This window comes from Trichosurus vulpecula, chromosome 8, assembly GCF_011100635.1.
Source record: "Trichosurus vulpecula isolate mTriVul1 chromosome 8, mTriVul1.pri, whole genome shotgun sequence".
Lineage (NCBI taxonomy): Eukaryota > Metazoa > Chordata > Mammalia > Diprotodontia > Phalangeridae > Trichosurus > Trichosurus vulpecula.
In genome coordinates this window covers 227,083,019-227,108,462 of record NC_050580.1, presented here as the reverse complement: position 1 = coordinate 227,108,462, position 25,444 = coordinate 227,083,019, and positions in this window count along the sequence as shown.

Genomic DNA, 25,444 nt, shown 5'->3' with positions numbered 1-25,444 from the left:
AAGGGTCTCAGAAGAAAAGCATATAGAGTATCAGGAATTCACATGGGGAAAAGAGTCAAGGCAGAGGCATGGGGAAGAGATGACCAACCAATGGTGAGGTTGGCAGACAGGGAAACCCTGGGGGATTGAAAAAGAAACATCTATGGAGAAAAGGAAGAAAATGTGGAGAGTTCAATAGAGAGGCACAAATGAGAAGCATGACCAAGAAGAAAATCTCTCCTAGCAAATCATTTTATTGATTTCACTAGTTGTTCTCACAACCTGACCCAGACCACTTTTAGGTCTATTGAAGCATTTCTATATAGACCACTTATTCTTAATCCTTTTTGTGTCAGAAACCCTTTTGTTGGTCTGGTTAAGTCTATGGACTTTCTTGGAATAACGTTTGTTGCCGTAATTGAAAGAAATGATAAATTTCAGTGAGAGGTCAGCAAAACTGAAGATGTAAATTTTTTTCCCCATTCGAATTCACAGACCCTGAAACCTATTAATTTATATAAACCTTAGATGGCCATGGACCCAAACTTAAAAACTTCCAATCTAGACAAAGCACATTTCTTTGCAGTGGAGTGGGATGAGGGGAGGGAACAGAGACTATATTACAGAGAGAATCATCTAATTTCACAGCTAGAAGGGTGAGCTACACCTTAGTAACTGTGTAAATAAATCACTTCATTGGAAAAAGTGGAGGTGCAAAGAAGTTGTCACTTTCCTGAGGTTACCTAGCAAAGCTGACTGAGACCCACACATCCTGAATCTAGTGCTTCTCACTACCACTACACCAGGCTCTAAATGAGCTTATGAACCACTATTGCAACTAATTCTTCCTCCCACTCAACTGACTTTGTCTTGATTACGTCTTGTATTATTTTCTACATCATGAATCACAAAGTTGATTGTAGAGTACAAGTGATAAGTCTCTCTGTGAGTGGTATTCACCACCAACCAGCTTCACTAGACAGCTAATGTTGGCCTAGTGGAGGATTGAATCCTACTCAGATGCCTCCTTCTTCTTGCTGTGGACACAGCCTTGGGTTCTCAATGGCCATGCCAGGAGAGGACAATAGGTGGGAAAGGCTTCAGGTACAGGCTTGGTGACAAACTCTATGTCTGTTATCCAGGGACTGATCTAAGTTTGGAGAGGCTCGTTAGCGAGTCGTGAATATTTTGGCCATAGCAATCCCTCAAGTCTAAGTGTAAAGGGGGTTGTGATCATGTTCGTAGATAGAGTAGTCATAATGAAGAAATCACAGGTTCCCGAAGCACTAAAAAGCAGAAGAATGGAGAGGCCCATGCTAAAGAGAAGCCAATATTCTATTATTAAAATATTAGATTAGACTATGTCAATATTCTAAATTACCAGCTATATATTTATTTTTGTTTTTAGTTGTGACCCCATTTCAGGTTTTCTGGGCAAAGATAATGGAGTGGTTTGCCATTTCCTTCTCCAACTCACTTTACAGATGAGGAAACCGAGGCAAACAGGGTTAAGTGACTTGCCCAGGGTCGCACAGCTGGAAAGTATCTGAAGGCAGATTTGAATTCAGGAAGATGAGTCTTTCTGACTCCAGGTCCAGCACACCATCCATTGTGCTATCTAGCCGCCTCCATATACATAGAAACATAGATTTAGAGCCAGATGAGGAAACTGAGACTCAGAGGTTAAATGACTTGCCCAAAGTCTCACTAAAGACTACTTCCTATAAATGGGCTATTAATTCAGCACTGCAGCTAAATGTATACCTGGATGAATCTGACCCTTGCTGCTTCTGCTTTTTTCATCATCTGTGAATGAATGACTCCCCCAACATTTAACCCATTAAGCCCTGGGTCAAGGTGTTCCCAAGGAGATGTATAACTCACATTAGTTTCCTATCTGCCCTTGGTAGAACTTACAAACTGTCAAAAATTTGGTCTCAAACTAGGCTGGAAACCAATAGAATAACTCTCCTCTCCTCTTTGTATTAAGTGCTTCCTGCTAAGACAGTTTCACTGTCCAAAAGGCCTGGGTGCTATGGGGAGAAACACAACAGGCATTCATTAGCCAGGCAGCCAGAGGCTCACACCTCTCGAGCAGCCTTTTCAAAGGCTGCATCGGTGCCATGGGAGTATGTTTTCACCACCAAGTCTTTGCCATCGAAAATACTGTTGAGCAACCAAAACACAGAACAATTCTCCACTGTCTGTCCTGTGTGCTTGGTGTATATGCTTCTGTGGGACCAACTGCTGAAGGACCTACTCTGACCCTCTTATGTTGAAACTCCCCTGGGCTAGGAGAGGTTTCTCAGTTGGCCTATTCCTGCAAGTACATCCAGGACAAAACTGGCTTTGTCTCCTCAAGCCATCCTTCCTTTCGTCTTAGCCATAGGGTGTCCTGCTTCTTTTGATAGCTTGTCTTGCTATTGGTCTGTCTTGGACTACACTGTAAGAAGACCCATTCATTTTCTCTCACAACTGATCTTAGCTTCCCTAATAATAATGATAAAACCTGACATTTACATAGTTCTCTAAGATTTACAAAATGCTTTATATACTTCATCTGATTTGGGCCTTCCTTACAACAATCCTGTGGAGTGCCCACTAAAGGTATTATTATCTCCCCTTTTGCAGATGCAGAAATTGAGAGCACTAGATAGGTCAAGAGATTTGCCTGTGATCAAACAGTTAATTATTGTCCGGGATGGAATTTAAACCTGGGGCTTCCTGAATACAAGGTCACTTTTGATCCACAATGCCACACTGCTTCCCATGTCACTTTATCAATGGGCAGTGAATGAATTCTCATAATTCCACTCTTACCACATCACATTTTTCCAATAGGCAATACTACCCATTATATATCATTTTGGTTACATTCCTTAGAACTTTCTTATTTTTCTATGGTTGTAGTCTTATTTGCTGTACCCAACTCAAATACACTCATTCATTCAAGAGTTGCAGCCCATTCTACATAATATGGAGTGATTATAATGTTCCAAACCATAGTCCTTTGGGGATGGCCAAGTAGATTGTGTGGCTTACAGAAAATTGCATTGAAGTGCCAGGCACAGATCCATGTAAAGACGGGTAAGCGACTTCTCTCTCTGGTCTTCAGCTTCTCCATCTATAAAATCAGAACCCTGAAGCCTACCTCCTAATGGTATTTCAAGATGCTGTCAGTGATGGGTGTGTGTGTGTGTGTGTGTGTGTGTGTGCGCGTGTAGGGGTGTGTGTGTGTTTGTATATTTCCTCCTTTGTTTTGAAGTTTCTTCTCTGCCATGGATATGATGTATGATTGAAAAGTCCAACACATGGCTCCTCGTGGACCTCTCTTTGTCAAGTAAACACACCTCCTGCCCTCCTGCTATTTGCAATATTCATCACTATTTGTCAATCAGTCAGTAAACATTTATTAAGCACTACTATGTGCCAGGCACTATGCTAAGTACTGGGGTTACAAAGAAAGGCAAAAGACAGTCCCTACCCTGGAGGAACGCACAATCCAGTGGGGGAAACAACAAGCAAACACATACGTACAAACAAGAAATAGGAAACCATGAAGAGAGCAAAGGCACTAGAGTTAAGAGGGATTGGGAAAGGCTTTCTGTAGAAGGTGGGATTTTAGTTGGGACTTGAAGGAAGCCAGGGAAGAGATGAGGAAGGAGAGCATTCCAAGCATGTGGAACAACCTGAGTGTCTGGAGCTGAGAGATGGAATATCTTTTATGTGGAAGAGCAAAAAGACCAGTGTCAGTAGATTGAACAGTATCGGGTGTGGGAAGGGGCTCTAAGGTGTAAGAAGAATGGAAAAGTAGGGGGATTTGTAGTTTTGTCTGGATTTCAATTGGTTGACTAACATTGATTAATAAACGTTTATTAAGCACCTATTTATTAAGCCCAGGCAGAGTGCTAATGCTAGGATACAAAGAAAGGGGAAAGATATTCCCTACTTTCAAGGAGCTCACAGTCTAACGGGGATGGAAAATCGTTTAGGTGGTTTCATAGGTTCGTGGACCTTTTGAAAAAAAGGTTCGTTTTTATAAACAGGGTAAAAATAATAAAATTATGGTTTTAGATTTGAAAATAATCTTAGAGGCCATTTAGCCTTAGGGTCATAGATTTAGAACTCAAAGGAAACTTATAGATCAATCAAACCATTTCATTTGTCAGATAAGGAAACTGTAAAGTAAAATGACTTTTCTAAGGTCACAAAGCTAGACAGTAGCAAGGCTGGACCTAGAAACTAGTTTAACATTCTTTCCACAATAGCACAATATCAAACAAAATGGACCATCTCTTTTAACTACTTTATATAGTAGTCTAATCCTTATCTGTATTGTTTTGTGTGCAATTCAGATCTTTGGGCCCATGCTTAGCCCAGTGGAGGCCATAGGCAATACTCTAAGTATTTTGGATGAAAGATTTAATTCATATTTTCCTACTGTCCCCTACAAATAGATATCCCAAGGTGTTTCTCATCACCAGGATAGGTGAACATTGGCTACCTATCTGCCTATACGAAATGAATTATGAGTTTCTTCCCCCACAAACACACACACACATACACACTCTCACACACACATTCTCCCTCAAAAATATGTCTCAAAAGATGATAATAATAATAAGAGGAGGCAAATTTTATGCTGCTTTAGACTCGTTGCCTCATTTCCTTAAGGTACTGGCCATGTGCTGAATTGCCTGCTTTGGGGATATTTACTTATTTCTACAATCATCATTGACTCATTTAATTTTCAGCTCCTTTCTCTTACACAGTTTTCTAAGACAACTCTCCAACCCAGTTCTGCTTACAAACAAGCCATTTTGTTTGACAGTATCATTTTATTCAATTTCTCCAATTCAATACTCTCTCCTACGCCAAGCCTCCAAAGGATATGTGATCCCCTTGCTGCGTCAGATCATTTGGAAATAGATAGTATTGGCTTGGAGACATTCCATACAGGGCTGTAAAATTGTTCTCTCCCTCTAAGTGGGTTGGGCTGTGCCCAAACCTAGCCAAGAGGCTTCCAAGCAACACAAAGCAAGGGACTTCAGTAAATGGGACTGGTGATTCAGTCAATGGCTCTCTTGCACCTGAGTCAGTATTAACCTTCTATTGGCAGAGGGTCCCGTGGAGGAGTTACTTACTTCCTTCACAGGAAGGAATAAAACTGAAGTCTTCAACACAGGGATTCCTGAGATGCTTTACAAGAGTAATAGGGATATGGGGGCTTGGTATGAATCTCCTCACTTAAGTCAAGTTCCAAACTGATTTTTTTTTCCTGTTTCTAAGTCATAGGAAGGCTAGCAAAATCAACGAGATTTATGAAATCTTGTACAAAGTACATTATTGTTATGCCAAGCTCTTCATGACCCCATTTAGGGTTTTTTTTTGCAAAGATAGTGAAGTAATTTGGCATTTTCTCCTCCAGCTCATTTTACAGATGAGGAAACTGAGGAAAATAGGGTTAAGTGACTTGACTATGGTCGCACAGCTAGTAAGCGTCTGAGGCCAGATATGAACCCAGGTCTTCCTGACTCCAGGTCTGGCACTCTATCCAGTGTACCACCTAGCTGCCCCCAAAAGTACATATTACATCTATACTTCCACTGGGCAAACTTCACAAAATATTTAAATTCCAATGTAGCTACATCTTAAGTGGTTCTTGGAGTAGTTTTTAGGCACAAAACCATTCTTTTCTTTCCTTGTTTTAAATGCCTTTCACCTCAAAGACAGCTAATTTTTAAAAAGTATAAATCCTCCAAGTATCACCGAGTTGGTGAAATATTTCAGTAAGAGAGGGAGGTAGAACGGACGGAACACGAATCAAGAGATGCCCTATCACTTGTTCTTCTACTTTCCACCAAGGAGAGTCAGAAGCAAATGGGTTTGAGTCCTGAGTAACACTAACCTTCTCCTGCTACATACCAGATACTGTTCTAAGTATTTTGACCTGCAGTGATCTATTGAAGTATTCCATCATTACACATATCTTGTGCTATGCTAAGTGCTAACATATAGTACATACCAAATATAAGATCAGTCTGTGCTTATAAAAATATATTTTACTCACTAAAGGAAAATGTAGTCTTCAAGGCTCTCCTCAAGCAAAGCATCTACCACGAATTAAGAACATCCAAAATGTCATGACAGACTCAACCTTGAAGATGACTTTCCTCAACAATTCACTGGAGATCAATGGACCTTTTGAAGATCAACATCAAGTGAGACGTAAAGAAGCCATAGGAAAATAAAGCTAGAGCTGGAAGCCTAAAGGACATTTAGTGGAATCCCCTTAACTTACAAGTGAGGAAACTGAGGCTTGGGAGATTAAGTGACTCGACCAAGGTGTTTTCCAGTGTCATAGAGGAAGTCCTGCAAGAAGTTCAAACTGAAGATCTGAGTTCAAATGTGGTCTCAGATGATTACTAGCTATGTGACCCTAGGTGAGCCAATTAATCTTTGTTTGCCTCAGTTTCACCAAACTATAAAATTTAATATCACTTATCTCACAGAGTTGTGAGAATCAAATGAAATAATGTAACATAATGTAGATAATGTAAAAAGTACTTAGCACAGTGCCTGGCACTTAGTAAATGCTATATAAATGCTTATTCCCTTCCTCTCTATTAATGGAAATATTCTTCAGACACTCTTTTTGCCAATGACATTTTGGATAGTACCTTGAAAATATTATGTGCTTAATAAATATTTACTACTTCAATTTATAGGTTTAATCAAACTTAGAGCCTTCTAAATAAGAATCCTTGTGATTCAAAGGAATTCATCTTAGCCATCTATACTTGAAAGGGAAAATGGATGAAGAATGCATATTGCCACAATTTTAACCTGCACTAACCTATTGAATTAGTCCACCATTACACATATTTTAGATAGGTGCTACAGATAAAAAATGAGGCAGGCTTGAGTCAAATAGATGATATAATAGGATTATATCTGAAGAATCAAACAGCACTTTTATGATCCTAATGCTACTCACTACCAGAAAAGCCTATCTTTTCAACATTAATATTCTAAAGAAAAACCAGAATCAAAATTTCAAATGGATGAGAGAACAAATATATTAAAGTAGTGAAAGGAGTAACATAGATATACAGATAGACACAGACAGATAATAGAGATAGAGAAGTAGATATAGACAAATAAAAGATATAAATGGATAATAGATTTAGATAATATAGTTATAGATAATATAGATAAAAGGCAACAGAGAGATGCAAAGAGTTAGATGATAGATAATAGATGGATAATAAATAATTAAAAAGATATGAATAATAGAGGTAGATGATGGATAAACAGACAGATGAATGAGAGAAAGCTAGAGAGAAAAAGAGAACACATAAATAGAGACAGACAGAGAGAGCATTTACTAAAGACTTACTCTGTGCCAGGTACCATAGTGATTATTTTTTCTCTCAAAGTTTGTGAAGCACCTGGAGACTTTGGAACAGAAGACATGACCTCTCAGTATTAGTATTAGAAAAGGCCACTCTGTCTCCTCAGGTATGAATGGCATTAGACCCAAACAATGCTATCACGGGACCTCATGAACAAGTCCTAGCTCTCCAAACAGTAGCCAGTTGAACAGCAAAATAACCCAGTGAAGTTGCCATTTGAGAAAACATCCCCTAAGAAAGCTATGTGCCATCTAGGCTTGGCTTTTTCCTCTGCCTTATAAGGGTTGGCAAGGCAAAAGATCTTTTGTTCCATCAAGTATGGTGTAGTTGCTGTTTCAACCCAAGGAGCCTTCTTTTATGTGGACAGTTATAGTAAATGGCTCTGACAGGCAGATGCATTATGTCCAGATTGGGAGTAAAGGATGTTGTTCCTGGGAAAGACTGTGATATTTCTTTTTCTTTGGAATAGGTCCAGTTTCAGGAAAGATCGCCTTAGCCAGCAATGGCTGTGGCCATGGAAGGCCTGGATGCCAGATTTGAGAAAAGGAACTACATCCATGAATGGCAGAATTTAAGAGTTGGAAGGAAGCTCAGAGGCCATCTGTTCTATACCTGGAAAAAATCCTCACCATAATGTATCTGGCCATCCAACCCTATCCAATAAACATTTATTAAATTCCTACAAAGGGCCAGGCACAGTGCTAAGAGCAAGGGATGCAATTAAGAACATCTTTGCCCTTAACAAGCTTATAATCTGAAGGGGAAGGCAGCACACAAAAAGCTGGAAAGTTGGGAGTGGGGTGGCACTGGAACACCAGGGGGTACCTGGCACAGGGTCATCTTGTTCTGTGGAGTTGAAACCAGGCAGAGCAGCAGATGCAAGGTGGAATGATCTGAGAGTCTGGTTTCTGCCTTCTATAAAGGAAGGCATTGGGAAGAATTTAGCAGTCTATCCTCCAACCCTCAAATTAGAGGGGAAAAGAGTCTGAGGAAGGAGAAGTCAACTTCTGCCTGAGGATTGTAAAGGAGCAGGACCCAACCATGCCTCAGAATAGCCCTTTTAACACTTTGGACAGCTCTACTTGTCAGGAAGTTTTAATGTTCCCGTGCCTGAATTGGTCTCTGCCACTTTCATCCATTGTTCTCAGTTCTACCCTGTGGGGTCAATCAGAGTAAATGCCAATATATGGTTAAGTTAATTAGAAAAGAAACTAAACCGAGTTAGGCATGCTCAGCATTCTGCTGAGTTTTACTGAACTCGGTCTAGACATTCCTTTAAAAGGCCTTTCTAATGATGTCAAGTCAAGCAACTTCAAAAAAACCCAACTATTTGTAGTGTTTTCTCCCATGTGAACTGAAGAGAGACATATTTCTGCTATAGATTACTTATTACTTTATGCAGCTAAGTGGTTCAGTGGCTACAGTGCTGGACTTGGAGTTGGGAAGACCTGAGTTCAAACCCTGCCTTTGGCCTCCTGACTATTCGATGAACAGCATACTCCCATTTCCCAGCTGTGGGCATTCTGTCTGGCTGTCTCCCATGCCTGGAACTCTCTCACTCCTCTGCTGCAACTACTGACCTCTCTGGCTTCCTTTAAGTCCTAACTAAAATCCCACCTTCTACAGGATTCCCTGCCCAACTCCTCTTAATTCTTGTGTTTTCTCTTTGTTAATTATTTCCTATTTGTCCTGTATATAGCTTGCCTTGTATATATTTATTTGTGTATCACCTCTCCCATTATACTATAAATTCTTTGAGGACAGAGGCTATATTTTGACTCTTTTTGTATCCCCAGTGCCTGGGGTTAATATGTGCCTGACACACAGGCTCTTCTTAAATATTTACTAATTGATTGATTGGTTCTGAGGTCTCTAGCACTCTTCTCTGAGGTGCCACAGAGGTCCCTAGAGATCTGTCTCTTTGAATCTCAAAGATTCAGGGGGTGGCTAATGCCAAGAGGTAGAGTAAGGTAGGGTATAGGAATCCAGGGGACCCAAGGTAAGACGACACTAGATAAACACCCCCCACTCAGAAGCATATCAGGGGGCATATCTTAGCCCTGTTACAAAGCCCCAGTTCAGGAAGGAAATCTGGATACAGATGAACATAAAGAACAATAATAGATCTAAAGATACCCTAAATTCCAAACTAGGAGAGAGGAAACTCCCTAACAAATGCAAGCAGAGAAACAACGGGAAGAAAAATAAATTTTCCGCAAGGACTGCATGAATGATTAGAAGAAATGAAGCATGAAGAAACAAAATAAAATGGAAGAAGGAAAATGAATAAAATAGCTTATAATAAAAAGCGGTGAACTCTACCAAAGTGATGGAGTCTTTGAAAATTAGAACAGACCAAATGGAAATTAACAATTACACAAGACAGCAGGAAATACCAGAACAAAATCAAAAGATTGAAAAAGAAAAGAAAATGTCAGGCATTAATATGTTTTTAAAAATGCAACTGACCTGTCAAGGAGAGATCATCTAAGAATCATTGGACTCCCTGAAAATCGTGAAAAAAGACTAGACACTATTTTTCAAGAAATCACAAATGAAAACTGTCCAAATCTATTAAAACCAGAAGGCAGAAAGAGTCTGAAGATAGAAAGGATCCACCAATTACCTCCTAAAAAAAACTCATACAGTGGAAAGTTCCACGAATATCATAACCAAAACCCTATAGCCTTCAAGTCAAAGGAAAAAAAAATACTGCAAGCACAAACAAGACTAATGCAGCCAAAATTAGAAGGAAAACAGGAAACTGGAAAAATGTTTTTATAGCAAGTTTCTCTGGTAAAGTTCTCATTTCTGAAATATATAGGGAACTGAGACGACTCTATAAAAGAGCTATTCCCCAGTTGAAAGGATATGAACAAGCAGTTTTCAGAAGAAGAAATCAAAACTATCAATAGTCATATGAAAAAATTCTCTAAATCACTACTGATTACAGAAATGTGAATTCTGAGATACCATCTCACACCCATCAGATTGACTAACATGACAAAAAAAGAAAAGTGACAAATATTGGAGGGGATATAGAAAAATTGGGACACTAACATATTATTGGTGAAGTTGTGAAGTAATCTGACCATTCTGGAGAACAATTCAGAACAATACCCAAAAAACTATAAAACTGTGCATACCCTTTGACCCAGCAATATCACTACTAGGTCTGTATCCCAAAAAGATCAAAGAAAAGGGAAAAGGACCAATTTGTACAAAAATATTTATGGCAGCTCATTTTGTGGTAGCAAAGAATTGGAAATTGAAGGGATACCCATCAACTGGGAAATCCCTGGAGAAGTTGGGGTATATAATTGTAATGAAATACAATCATAATATAAGAAATGATGAGCAAGATGGTTTCAGAAAAACCTGGGAAGGCATATATGAGCTCACGAAAAGTGAGGTGAGCAAAACTAGGAGAACATTGTACACAGTAACAGCAATAATGTAAGGATGATAGTTGTGAAAGATTTAGCAACTCTGATCCAAGACAATTCCAAAGGATCCATGATGGAAAATTCTATCCATCCCCAGAGAGAGAATTGGTGAACTCAGAGTGCAGATTGAGGCATATATATAGATATAGATGTAGATATAGATGTAGATATATGTATATATATTTTTTACTTTGTTTATTTTCCTTGCTTTGTTTTTTGTCTGTATTTTATTCTGCAACACGACTGATATGGAAATAAGTTTTGCCTGACTTCACATGTATAATCAATATCACATTGCTTGCTTTATCAAGGAGGGGGATGAGGCAGGAGGGAAGAAGAGATGTAATTGGGAAATATTTAATGAAATAAATAAAATATATTTTTAAAGACATTTCAAGCATCCAGGAAGAAGATGAAGTATCATGAAACAACAGTCAAAATCACATAAGACCTGACAACTTCTACTAAAAACCGGAGGAGATCTTGGAACATAACATTCCAAAAAGACAAAAGATACAGGCTTACAACTGAGAATAACTTGCTCCTGCAAAGCTGAGTATAAGCCAACAATCCAAAAAAAGTGGGTGGGGGAATCATTAATGGAATAAAGGACTTTTTAAAAATTATTTTATTCTGAATTTAAGAAATAAAATAAACATTTCCAAAACATGGTACAAGAGAAAAAAAAAGATGATTGCACATGAAACTGCACATCTATTACCTATTATTTGTTATTCCTTTTAAATATATAATAAAGCTATCATGTAACTTTCTTTTTTTCTTCTTTTTTCCCTTTTTCTCTCTCTCCCCATCACATTGCTTTCAAGCATTCTTGATGAGAAGACCACAGCTGAGTAAGAACTTTGAAAGACTCAAGACAAACCTAGAATGGAAAATCTATTTGAACAATTGGAAAGGACAGTAAGATCATGAATGGCTAACTTAATAGCATGAGAAGAATCAAGTGTCTTTCACAATAGTCAGAACAATAACGTCATCAGAAGTTTTGGGAGTTAAAAAAAAGAGGACTTGGGAGTGGAGTGGTTAAGTTCTGAGGGTTTTAAGGGGGGAAAGAGAATGGAAAAAAGTTCTTTATGCATATTGATCCTCACAGCAAGCCTGGAAGGTAGGTGCTAGTAGGTGTAGTAGTGAAGGAAGGAGGGAAAAAGGAGTGGAACTTCTTCTAGAGTATGTGGTTGGACATGTACTATAAATATGGCTGGGGAATTTGTGGCGTAGATAGATATTTGGCCAACCCTGTCTCCAAGGGACACTGAGATTTCCTCTTTTGTGGAGAGTTAGGAGGAGGTCTATGCTTGTATAGCCTGGGGTAGGAGGGGAAAGCGGGATCCAGGATCCATATCTGTTTCTCCAATACTCCTCTAATTCCAAGATGGATATTGGGCTAAAATCAGGCTAAAATACAGGAATTCAGTTCTAAGGAATTCAGAATAAAGGGTCCTTCTCCTGATCCTTCTCAAAGTGAGGATAGATTGCATCCAGCTCCCCTCACTAATCACTGGAATAGTAATAAGAAGAATTTTTGTTGTTCAGTCTTATCCAACTCTTTGTGACCCCATTTTGGGGTTTTCTTGGCAAAGATACTGGAGTGGTTTGCCAATTTCTTCTCCAGCTCATTTTATAGATGAGGAAACTGAGGCAAACAGGGTTCAGTGACTTGCCCAGGGTCACACAGCTAATAAGTGTGTGAGGGCAGATTTGAACTCAGGAAGATAGGTCTTCCTGACTCCATGCCCAGTACCAGGCCATTGTGCCACCTAGGTGCCCAATAATAACACTAATAACTAGCATGAAATACTTTACACATATTGATCCTCACAACAACCCTGGAAGGTAGGTGCTATTATTATCCCTTATATACAAATGAGGAAACTGAGGCAGGTAGCGACTGATTTGCCCAATCTCACTGATAAGCAGTAAGGCTGTGGAGAAGCTATACAGATTAGAACAGAAAATACAATAAGACAGAATCAATGAGCTTTTTGGTTTGGGATCAATATTTAAAATAACTGCACCCAAGGAGAAAAGGATCTTACAGGATTGGGGATATGGAGGAAATAATTGCTGTTATCAATATCTAGTGGTAGTGGGGTTACATTATAATCTTATACTTGGGGTAGTGTAAGAACATGGAGGAAGGGGTGGGATAGTGGGCATCAGGTAAATACTTCACTCTTATCTCAACCAAACAAAAGAGGTTTGAACACGTCCACCCACAAAGAGTTGAGTGTAGAAATATGCCAAACTCAACAGGGAAATAGGCAGGGATAGGGAGGGGATGGTTAAGAGAGAGAAAATAATACCAGGGAGGGACTAACTAAAAACAAAACAAACTTCCTGATCCTAGAGGAGGGATTAAAAGGAAAAAGAGGAAAGAAAAGATTTGTAAACTAAGAGGGAGGAAAGGGTGTGAATGACTGTAGTAGTATATGAATGTATGTAGTATATGATTGCATGTAGTATATGAATGTAATGGAATACATAAGAATGTATTCCATTATAAGAATGTTCCATAAGAATGATGACAGAGGGAATTTTAGGGAATCCTGGGAAATATGAACTGATACAGAGTGAAGTGAGAAGAACCAGGAGCATAATTTATATAATGACACTGTTAGGAAAAACAACTTTAAGACTTAAGAACTCTGATCAAATCAGTGGTATATCTCCTGACAGTTTGTATTCTCAAGGCACGGACGAAGATAAACCTTTTTGGACATAGCCATGTTATGACTTATTTTGCCTGACTATGCTTAGGTTTTGATTGTTAGGTTTTTTCTGTTTTTAATTGAGGAGGGGATGGAGAGGAGGAGGTTGGAGGAGAATGGTTATAGTGATGAAAAGGAGGAGGAGGAGGAGGAAGAGGAGGTGGAGGAGGAGAAGAGTACCATTGAAACATTTTTTAAGTGCATAGAAGAGAACAGAAAGTAATTCAGAAGGAAGAATAGAGAAGTAGGACAGTTTTGAAAGAAAGTAACATTGAATTTATTATGTACTTTTTAAAAAAAGCAAACAGTATGGGGAAGTAATTTATGGTGTTATATGCAATCCTCTTTGTATTCTACTTTGTAGATAGTGATGCCCTTTTTGGGAGTATTTGTTTAAATTCAAAATTTAAAAAAAAATTTTTCAAAGAAAGCACTTGTTGGGTTCCAAGTACCAATGGTTGTGGTTCAGTGGATTCTCTTTACCCATTGCTGCATTTGATGCTTCTGTGAGTAAGAAGTTAGCATTGCCTTGCAAAAGATACTTCATAGAGTATCTTGAGTTCTAAAGGCATAACCGTCATAGACAGGAAGTTAATTATATGCTGCTTTTGTTTTCATGAGATATCAGGAAAAAGTCAAACAAAAACTAAAGAATGGCCAGGAGGAAAGGTAGATTCATCTGCATCTAGTCTTTTCACCCTGATAATAATAATACAAAGTCCATTTTTCACCTCATTCTCCAAAACTAAAGTAATTAAAATAGATTTTCACTAACTCAATAATTAAATTCAGCTTAAAAAGTCGACAGTGACCAAAGAAAGATTTTTCTGCCTCCCCCAGTGTTGCTTGTCCTTGCTAGCCTAATTCAAAGACTGTTGAGTTCATTTGTTCACTCTTAGCCAACCCTGGTTAATCAAATGCCAGGACCTTGCCCTGCCTTGCCCCTGCTGCTATTTCTGTTTGGGCTCAATGTGTCCTTTGCTTGATGGTTGCTACAGAACAAGCACATTTTTCTCTTCCTTCTGTGAAGTGTAAAGGTCCCATTCTTGGCAGCTGGTGGCACTAGGGACCCCATTGGAAATCACAGAAATGCCCATGAAAGCAAAATTGCAAAACTGTTTTTCATGTGGAGCAGAGTAGGGGCAAAAAAGAGGCCAATGCTGGAAGCCTGATGGACTCTTTTCGTTTTTGAAGCCAAGCTTGGGCCTTGGGGGATAAATTCTAAGTCATGAACTGGCTGGCATTTTAGGAAGGTGGAGCAGGGAAAAGTGAGAGGAACATGTGAGCAGAAAGTAGGGAGATTAGTACCTAAGTTGCCAGGCAAATTGATTGACACTGGTCCAGACCTGGACAAGGACTTCTCTTGATTCTTAAGAACCTTTCCTCCCCCTAAATCCACCATTGGGCCAAAATGAGAAGGGCTGTTACCATGCTGCCTCCAGCTTGGGCGAGGGAAGGATAGAGAAGGGTCACTAATGAGAAACTGCTCCTGTGAGCTTCCCACTGTTCTTTCACTGATTTATAGCAGTTCAGGATTTAGGGATGAAATTCCAAAATGAAGGGCATTTATCCAAATGAAATCATGAAGATTTGCACCTACCTCAGTTTTTGTTTTTAAACCTTGGTTGATGCAGAGTAGAGGAGCACGACCAAACAAGAGCAATGAAATATGATGTCAGCTTTGTAAAGATAGACAGTCAAGAAAGAAAAAATCTAGTGGAAAGAGCCCTGGAAGAGGGAACTTCTGGTTAAGATGTAGGCATGAAAGGTAAGAGAGAAGCCCAGCTCTCCCACAAAGGCTCTAGAAATGAGCCTAAAAGAATACCAGATTAAATAATGAGCAATAAATCCAGAGAGAAACATCAGCCAGCTCTAGCCAAGTACCGTACAAAAAGCCAGCTAAAAGCCATCCAGAAGCAATGGGTACAGAAGGCAGATCCTTGCAAGGAAGCTAATGCAGGCTGTTATGACCAGGAAGTCCAAAGAAACACCCTGACCACGTGAGTCTGGAGGACTACAGAGATCTGAGGGAGATACTGTAGTCAACTAACGCTATGAGTGAAGACATACAAGGGGAGAACTGAGGAAATTGAGGTCAAGATCATATCATCCACCTCCTAGCCTCCTCCAGGGACTGTTCCAGCTGTGGGGTCAAAGTGCCTGCCCTGCGACAAGACCCAGTCACATATCAACCAGCTTCTGTGGCTTCTAGAGCCTTTTCCAGGGCTACACTACTCTAGGATAAAATCTGCTTGATTCTTCATCCACTCCCTGGGACCTTCTCCAGGGCAGGCCCAAAACTTCAGTCTCTCATGCTTTCTTTGTGTCTGCTCCTTCCACCTTGTGATACGGATCTTCTGGAGAATCATAGGACATATTCCCCTTTGCCATGGATGACCTTGAACCATCTAAATAATATTTCTCCCTCAACAGAATTTTATGCAGCCACTGACTAGTACTCTGCTTAGAATGACTCTTTAGTGGTGAGTATATCCCTTATAATCTTTACCCTCCCCTCAAGCCAGTGATTCTGAGCCCCTGGTTGCCAATTTATAAACCCAGTTCGCCAACTACACACTCCCTTATTCTTATCCAACTCAACACAATCCCACACTGTTCCAGTTCAGATATGACCGCCCCTTCTCCTGTGCCATCTGGAAGGCCTGCTCCATAATTAACAAACCTCTCTCCCTCTTAAACTTCTTTTCTCATTCCTTCCATTTCACTCTTTCCATCTTCTGTCATCCACTAAGATCTTGCTCCCTCTGGATGACACTGTTTCCCTCACTACTCTTTCCCATACTGCCCCCTTCCTTTGACCAGTCAAGGTTGGGAGTTAGGATACTCCTTGCCTCCCCCACCCTCTTAGCTAAGGACCTCAACTCATGTTGTTGTAAAAAACATTGAGGCCATTCACTGAGAGCTTCCTCTTCTCTTTTCTTTATCTCATATCCCTGGCTTATTTCTCCAATATCTCTTCCTTCAATCAAGTCTGAAGTGAAGAAGTGGGCTTTCTCCTTGTTACAGTTATTCCTTCTACATGCATCCTTGACCCCATCCCCTCTTTATTTAAAAAAAAATTACTGAACTGAAACACCAAAAAAGGCATTTTCTCACACACAGAATACTGAAGAAGGATTCCATATGAGATTGTAAATCTTCATGTCATACCATTTGCGTTTTAAAAAATTATATGATAAATTAATTCCACGTGTTATTTTCAAAACTTGTTCATCTGTTTCCTTTTGAATTTCCACCTCTTCTGTGCATTTAAAAAAACTGTTGCCATGGCCTTCTTTTTTTTTTTACATCACTATTGCTAATCCCCTTCTCTTTCCTCCAAGTTAAAAACTAAAAAAAAAGAGAAAAAAATCCCTTGTGACAAAAAAATCATGATCAAGCAAACCAATCCATACATTGGCCATGTCCAAAAATACATGTTTTTATTCCCTACATTCACCACTTCCTGTCAGGAAATGGGCAATTTGCTCCATCATAGGTCCTCTGGAGATGTGGTTGGACATTACATTGATAAGAAATCTTATTTGTTTCAAAGCTGTTTTTCTTTAGAGTGTTGCTGTCCTTTTTTTAATAGCATACTTTATTTGATATTTAATTTATTTTTTTATATTTGATATTTATTTGACATTTTTTATTATTTGATATTTTTTAGTTTTCAGCATTGATTTCCACAAGATTTTGAGCTACAAATTTTCTCCCCATTTCTACCCTTCCCCCCAAACCAAGATGGCACATATTTTGATTGTCCCATTCCCCAGTCAGTCCTCCCTTCTATCACCCCATTCCCCTTCCCCCCCCATCCCTTTTCCCCTTACTTTGTAGGGCAAGATAGATTTCTATGACCCATTGCCCGTATATCTTATTTCCCTGTTGCATGCAAAAACAACTTTTTTAAGCATCTGATTTTAAAACTTTGCTTTCCAAACTCTCTACCCTCTTCCCTCCCCACTCACTCTCCCTAAGAAGGCAAGCAATTCAACACAGGACCCACATGTATCATCATGCAAAACACTCCCATAAATAGTCATGTTGTGAAAGACTAACTATATTTCCCTCCCTCCTACCCTGTCTTCCTTTATTCAATTTTCCCCCTTGACCCTGTCCCTTTTCAAAAGTGTTTGCTTTTGATTACTTCCTCCCCCTATCTGCCCTCCCTTCTATCACCCCCCCTTTTTATCCTCTTCCTCCTTCTTTCCTGTGAGGTAAGATACTCAGTTGAGTGTGTATGTTATTCCCTCCTCAGGTCAAATCTGGTGAGAGGAAGATTCACTCATTCCCCCTCACCTGCCCCCTCTTCCCTTCCAATGAACTTCTTTTTCTTGCCACTTTTATGTGAGATAATTTACCCCATTCTATCTCTCCCTTTCTCAATATATTCCTTTCTAATCCCTTAATTTTATTTTATTTATATCATCCCTTCATATTCAACTCACCCTGTATCCTCTGTCTATGTATATTCCCTTCAACTACCGTAATACTGAGAAAAGTCTCATGAATTATACACATCATCTTTCCACATTTGAATGTAAGCAAAACAGTTCTACTTTACTAAGTCCCTTATGATCTCTCTTTCTTGTTTACCTTTTCATGCTTCTCTTGATTCTTGTGTTTGAAAGTCAAATTTTCTATTCAGCTCTGGTCTTTTCACTGAGAAAGCTTGAAAGTCCTCTATTTTATTTAAAGTCCATATTTTGCCTTGGAGCATCATACTCAGTTTTGCTGGGTAGTTGATTCTTGGTTTTAATCCTAGCTCCATTGACCTCTTGAATATCATATTCCAAGCCCTTAGGTCCTTATTTTTCTTGGAGGCTTTTGATGTAGGCTCTTTGATTTTGTTGACTTCTTCTGGCTGTATGTTTTGGTCTTCTTTGTCACCAAAAAAGATTCCAAAGTCTGAGTCTGAATTTGAGTCCATTTTCACTTCCTGTTCATGTTCCTAGGCAGCTACTTGACCCTTGAGCTTTTTGTCAGTGTATGACTGCTTGTGGAGTAGAGAGTACTTTGTCCCAAGCTTTAGGGGCTGCACTGCTACTTTCAGAGCTACTTCTACACAGCCAGCTCTGCCACACCAGCATTCCTCCTCCCCCAAGAACTGCCAACCCGGACCGCAACCCAGATCCAAGCAGGCTCTGCACTTCTGCTCTGATCCTCCACTTAATTCCTCCCACCCAGTGGGCCTGGGGCCAGAAGTAATAGTAGCTGGAGCTCTAGAAGCAGCCCCAGAGCTACACCATTTCTGGGCCCTTGGGGCTGGGGCAAACCACACACTCTTTTCACTTTGATCCAGAAGTTTTCCCCACTAACCTGCTCTCTTGTCTTTGGTGTTTGTGGGTTGAGAAGTCTGGTAACTGCCGCAGCTCACTGATTCAGGGCACTAGGGCCTGTTCCGTCTGGCTCCCAGTCTGGTTGGTCCTGGTGTGGCCTATGCTGGGCTGTGCTCAGCTCCACTCCACTCCCAGCTCTGTGTGATAGACCCTTCCTGGTGACCATCCAAGCTTTCCTAGGCTGGAGCCTTGCTTCCCTCTGTAATTTTGTGGGTTCTGCAGCTATAAAATTTGTTCAGATCCATTTTTAACAGGTGTTTGGAGGGACCTGGGGGAGAGCTTAAGCAAGTCCCTGCTTTCCAGCCATCATCTTGGCTCCACCCCCTGCTGTCCTTTTTAAGATCATTCTATTGTTTCTGCTCACTTTGCTCTGCATCAGTTCATACCACCCAACATTCTCTGAAATCACCTCCTTTGTCACTTATCACAATGTAATGATATGCCACAATTTATTCAGACATTTTCCAACTGTCTAAGACAGTGTTGTCAAAATCAAATAGATATGGGCCCACTAAACTCTACCTAAGAATCCCTATGGATTGCATATTGACTTAGAAAGCCACATGTTAACATTATCTATATCCTATTATATTTTTATTTATTCTGCTAAATATGTTCTGTTGTTGTTCAGTAATTTTCAATTGTGTCTGACTCTTCATGACCCCATTTAGGGTTTTCTTGGCAAAGGTACTGGAGGGGTTTGCCATTTCCTTCTCTAGCTCATTTTACAAATGAGGAAACTGAGGCAAACAGTGTTAAGTGATTTGCCCAAGATCATATAGCTAGTAAGTATCAGAGGCCAGATTTGAACTCAGGAAGAGTCTTCCTGACCCTAGGCCTGGCATTCTATCCACTGCGCCACTTAGCTGCCCTTAAATATTTCCTAATTGTATTTTAATCTGATTCTTGCTGCACCTGCCCAGTGCCTGTGTTTAATACCTCTGGCCTAAGAGACACATCTAAAAATGTAGTTCTTTGTTTTCCTTTCCCCACTCCCACCCCCTAACCCCCATCACTCCAGGATCAGGGGTCTGTTTTGCTTGTGGCGACATGTCTCCCCCCAATATTATCCCTCTTCTTAACACTATCTTCTCTCCTTATTTATTTTCCAGTTGAACTGGATGTATTTCTACACCAAAATCTCCGTATGTGTGCATGTATATATACTTCTATAACCCTTTCAGATGAGAATGAGGTTCATCCAATACCTCTTCTCCCACAAATTGTTTCATGTATTCTTGCATATTCCAATGATTTGAAATAACAAACCATTCCTTCCTTCTTTCCAGTCCTTCTAAAATTTTTTATTTATTTTATTCTGAATTTAAGAAATAAAATAAGCATTTCCATAACATAGTGAAATAGAAAAAAAGATGAACATGAAACAGCAAAGCCACTATGTACAACTTATATTCCTTTTAAATATATAATAAAGTTATCATATAACTTTCTCTTTTTTTCTTTTTTTCTTCCCTCCACCCTGCCCCACCCTGTAGATGGCTACCATTAGGCACAGAAATGTATATGTGTGTGTATATATATGCACACATACATACATACATACATACATATATATATATATGTAAACTCGTTGTATATGTTCTTTCTCTGGACACAGATATTGCCATCCTTCATACGTCCTTTGTAGTTAATTTGGGTATTTATAATAGTCAAAACGACTTATTCACTCAAAGTTGTTCTTAAACAAATAGTGTTGTTACTGTATACAACATTCTCTTGTTTCTGCTCATTTTTCTCTTTATTATTTTGTGCAAGTCTATCCATGTTTTTATAAGATCATCATTTCTTATAGCACAGCAGTATTCCGTCACAATCATACCACAGCTTGTTCAGCCATTCCCCGATTGATGGGTATCCTCACAATTTCCAGTTCTTTGCCACCCCAAAAAGAGCTTCTATAAATATTTTAGAACATATAGGTATAAGCCTATAGGCAAAATAACAATAATACTATAAATATCCAGGAAGAAGGAGTTCAATTACCAAGGAACCATAGTCAGTATCACATAAGACTTGGCGGCTTCTACTAAAAACCAGAGACCTTAGAATATAATATTACAAAAGGAAAAAGATATGGTCTTACAATTGAGAATAACTCACCTCTCACCTGGCGATTAGTTCTTATGGGTTCAATGATCACTTATGTGAAGGTGATTCCCAGATCTTTATATCCATGCCTAGTCTCCCTCCTGAGAGACTCCATAACACCAACTGCTTTTTGGACATCTCAAAATAGATGCCCTTTAGGCATCTCATTTAACATGTCCAAAACATAGCTCATTATCTTTCAACTAAATCCTCCCCTCTTTCCAACGTCCCCAATACTGTCAAGTGTACTATCATTCTAGTCACCCAGGACTGCAACCTTGGTATTATTTGCAACTCTCCATTCTTGCTCGCCCATTATCCAATCTTTTGTCATATTCCCAACACCTCTCATACACATCGATTTCTCTCTTCTCATATAGCTACTACCCTAGCTCAGGCCCATAACTGGGTTATTTCCAATGCCTTCTGATTTATCTCCCTATCCCAAGTCTCTCCCCATTCCCATCTATCCACTGCTCATGTCAGTCCCCTATTTGTCCAAGAACATACAGATACCAAATGACAGAGTTGGGATTTGAATGCACATCCTCTGTCTCCAGAGCTGATACTTTTCCAACCATACTGAACTGCACTTACAAACTCCCTGGGGAAACAAGAAATAGAAGGAGTTTCCAAACCTCTGGCTTCATTTCCTTTAAAAGCCTAAGTGGAACTATTCTGAAGGAGTTAGAGTTCAAAGGGACTCTAAGGATCATTTAATCAAATGCAGTCATTTTACAGATAAGGAAACTGAGGCTGAGGCATTTATTTTGTTGGTTCATGAGATTTTATTAGGTTTTTTTTTACCATATCTTTAGTTTTTAATTCAATAAAAGATGACTAGTGGAAGAAAAACTGTCTTTGAAAGGCTTTCCAGAATGAGCTGTATACTTGGAAGAATAATGACCATGAGTCAGCCCAGTGATCGCAGGACTTGTGGAATGGCATATGCCTCAATATCACATGCTTAGACATTTGAGTTACAGTGAATCTGAGGATTTTTAAAAGCAGTTGGTGGAAAAAGAATCAGAATGTTTGACAGGAATTGGGAACGGAATAAGAAGCAGTAATGCACGACACAGAGAGTGTTGGGATTTTGGCTCAGGAAGATAGGAGTTCAAATCTGGTCTCGTACATTTAGCTGTATGGCTATGAGCAAGTCACCTGCCTGAACTCGTTTCCTCATTTGTAAAATCAGTAAATCAATTAATAAGCATTGATTAAGGGCCCTTTCTGTGCTAGGCATTGTGGATGCAAAAAGAGGCAAAAGAGTGCAGTTCTGGGAGCCACGATGATGGAGTGAGCAGTAAATCACCACGAATCTCCCATACTCACCTCCAATCAACCATAAAATAGCATCCCCAAACAAATCCTGGAATAGTAGAACTAGTAAAAAGACGGGGAAACAATCTTTGAATCTAAGAAACTTGGAAGATGTGTTGGCAATCAAAATGGGCTCTTAGCACTCAGTTCAACCAAGTGCCCTTGAAGAGTTTGGCCTTTGCTTCCTTGATTAGATTGGGAATCCTTGGCGACCTCCTTGCCACAGGGGAGGGCCTAGTTCACATGGGTTTGAGTGGCATGTTTGGGACAGCAGAGGCTTTTAGACCACGTGGGTTTAAGTTGCATCTTTGTGACGAATTTAGGTCACGTGGGTAAGTTGCATGTGTGACTCACCCTTGACCCTGAAAAAGATATAAAACCAGGGATTGGCTTTCTCTCTTTCGGAGTTCTTACCCACAGCTGTGGTGGCACATGTGACTCTGGGCCAGTCCTTGTTATGAGCTCCTGGGCTGAACTTAGATGTTGGTAACTATGAATTGTATTTGGTCTGTCTGTTGATGTTTGTAATTTGTTTGTATTTGCTCTGAAGTTCAGGGTGCTGGCTTTTTCCCCTGAACTAAGCGAATGGTATTTGTATGCTGGATTAAAGTGAGATTGTCAACCCCTTAACATTGATTTCCTTAGTAAAGCAGATTAAAAGAGCCTGGGCTTTGGCAGCATTCTTGTTGTTGGGCTTGTGTTGGTCTTTCACGCCCACAACAACTGCTAGCCGGATTGTTGAAACAGAAGATCAGCAAGAAAGGTCTGTCTTATTAGGGTAAAAGGGATGCACAGTCCCAGACAGTCAGTGTCCCAGCAAGCCAGCAACAAGCCCCACCCCACACCCCCAGAAGGCCAGTGGTAGATCCTGAGCCCCAGCACAATGGAGCAGGCAAATGCCAACACCAGGACCCCGCCAAGTGCCTTAGCATAGCTGGGGGAAGAGGCAGGCTCCAGCTCTGAGAACTGCCACATACTTCAGCAAACCCTGGGCAAAGAGGCAACCTCCAACAGTTAGACTTCCATGCTTCAGTGTAGCCCCAGGTGCAAACAGATAAACACCAACCCTATGGGTGCCTCAACAAAGAGGCAGCCACCAGCTCAGGTCCCTGCCACTGTGCTTCACTATAGCCCTGGGCAAACACGCAGCTGCCAGTGGCCAGACCACCACAGTACCTCAGTGTAACCCTTGGGAAACAGGAAAATGCAGAAACACCCCACTGGCCTTAGCACATGCCAGATACTACCATTAAGACCATGGCTCAGCACCAGGTGAGATGCCAGAACTCTAGGGCCACTAGCAGCACCAGCCACACCTTACCCCACACCCTCAGTGAAGCACCAGACACAAGGGTCCTGAGTGGGCCCCAGGGTAACATCAATGCAGCACCAGGTAAACAACCAGTGCCTGTAGCCCCAGGCACAAGAAATCTGAGACAGTGCCACTACCAGGGAGCAGAGCTCTTATTTAAAAGAAATGAAAAAGGTCAACAAAGATGAGCAAAAAACAACAACAAAAACTAATCTGACCATAGAAAGTTAGTATGTTGACAGGGAAGATCAAGACACAAACTCAGAAGAGGACAACAAAGTCAAAATACTTATGGGAAAAATCCCAAAGAAAAACAGGAAATGGTTTCAAGCCCAGAAATAACTCATGGAAGAGCTCAAAAAGGAGTTTAAAAATCATATAAGAGAGGCAGAAGAAAAGATGGGAAAAGAAATGCAAGAGGATTATGAAAAAAAGAGTCAACAGCTTAGAAAAAGAAAACAACTCCTTAAAGAGTACAATTTGGCCAAACGAGAAAATAAAATACAAAAGCTAATTGAGGAAAACAACACCTTAGCATTTAGAACTGGGGAATAAAAGCAGGGATTTGCCTGAGCTCTCCCCCAAACCCTTCCAAACACCTGTAAAAATGACTCTAAACAAATTCTAGAGCAGCAGAACCTACAAAATGACAGAGCAAAACAAATTTCCAGCCCAAGACAACCTGGAAGGAGGACAGGAAGGTTGTGTTGCACCAGTCTGAGAGAACAGCGCAGTCCAGCATGGCAGCTGTGGCAGTTTCCAGACTTCTCAACCTCAAAACACCAAAGACAACTTAGAAGGTCAGTAGGAAAGGTCTGTCAGACCTGAGTGAGAGAGGAGCAAGGTCCGGTCCCAACCCCAACCCCAGGGTGGTGGCAGCAATGGCAACAGCTGCTTCTGGAGCTCTTGGCCTACAGATGGTGGAGGGATTGATCAGAGGGGGACTGTAGGAATCTCTTTGCTTGCACTGAGGCAGAATTCTCTTGCTTTGCCAGTGCCTGGATCTGGGTTGCAGTCCTAGGTGGCAGCCCTGGGGTGAGGAGAAGTGCTGGTGTGATGGAGCTTGTGGCTACAGTGGAGAGGGAATCCTCCTCACAGTTCCAAGGCAGAAAAGAATGCTTGTGGTCACTCACAGACCAGAGCACAGGCCAGGAGAGGAGTAAATACCTCTCTGTTGATCATACAAATTTGGAAGAGCTGACAATTTACAGGTCCCTAGAAATATCTCTGAAAACAGTGGCACAAAGCCCCTGAAACTTGGGACAGTACACTCCCCACACTGGAAGCAGAGTCCTACCTTAACAAACAGCTAAAAAGTCAAGTAATTGGCTGGGAAAATGAGCAAACAGTTGGGGGGGGAATCAGACTATTGAATCTTACTTTGGTGACAAGGAAGATAAAAACATAAAAACAAAAGAAGACAACAAAATCATAGCTCCTACATCCAAAGACTCCAAGAAAAATATGAATTGGTTACAGGCCATGGAAGAGCTCAAAAAGGATTCTGAAAATCAAGTAAGAGAAGTAGAGGAAAAACTGGGAAAATAAATGAGAGGAATGCAAGAAAATAATGAAAAACAATTCAACATCTTGCTAAAGGAGACCTCGAAAAATGCTGAAGAAAATAACACCTTAAAAAATAAACTAGCCCAAATGGCAAAAGAGCTCCAAAAAGCCAACGAGGAGAAGAAAGCCTTAAAAAGCAGAATTGGCCAAATGGAAATGGAGGTCCAAAAGCTCACTGAAGAAAATAATTCCTTAAAAATTAAAATGGAGTAAATGGAAG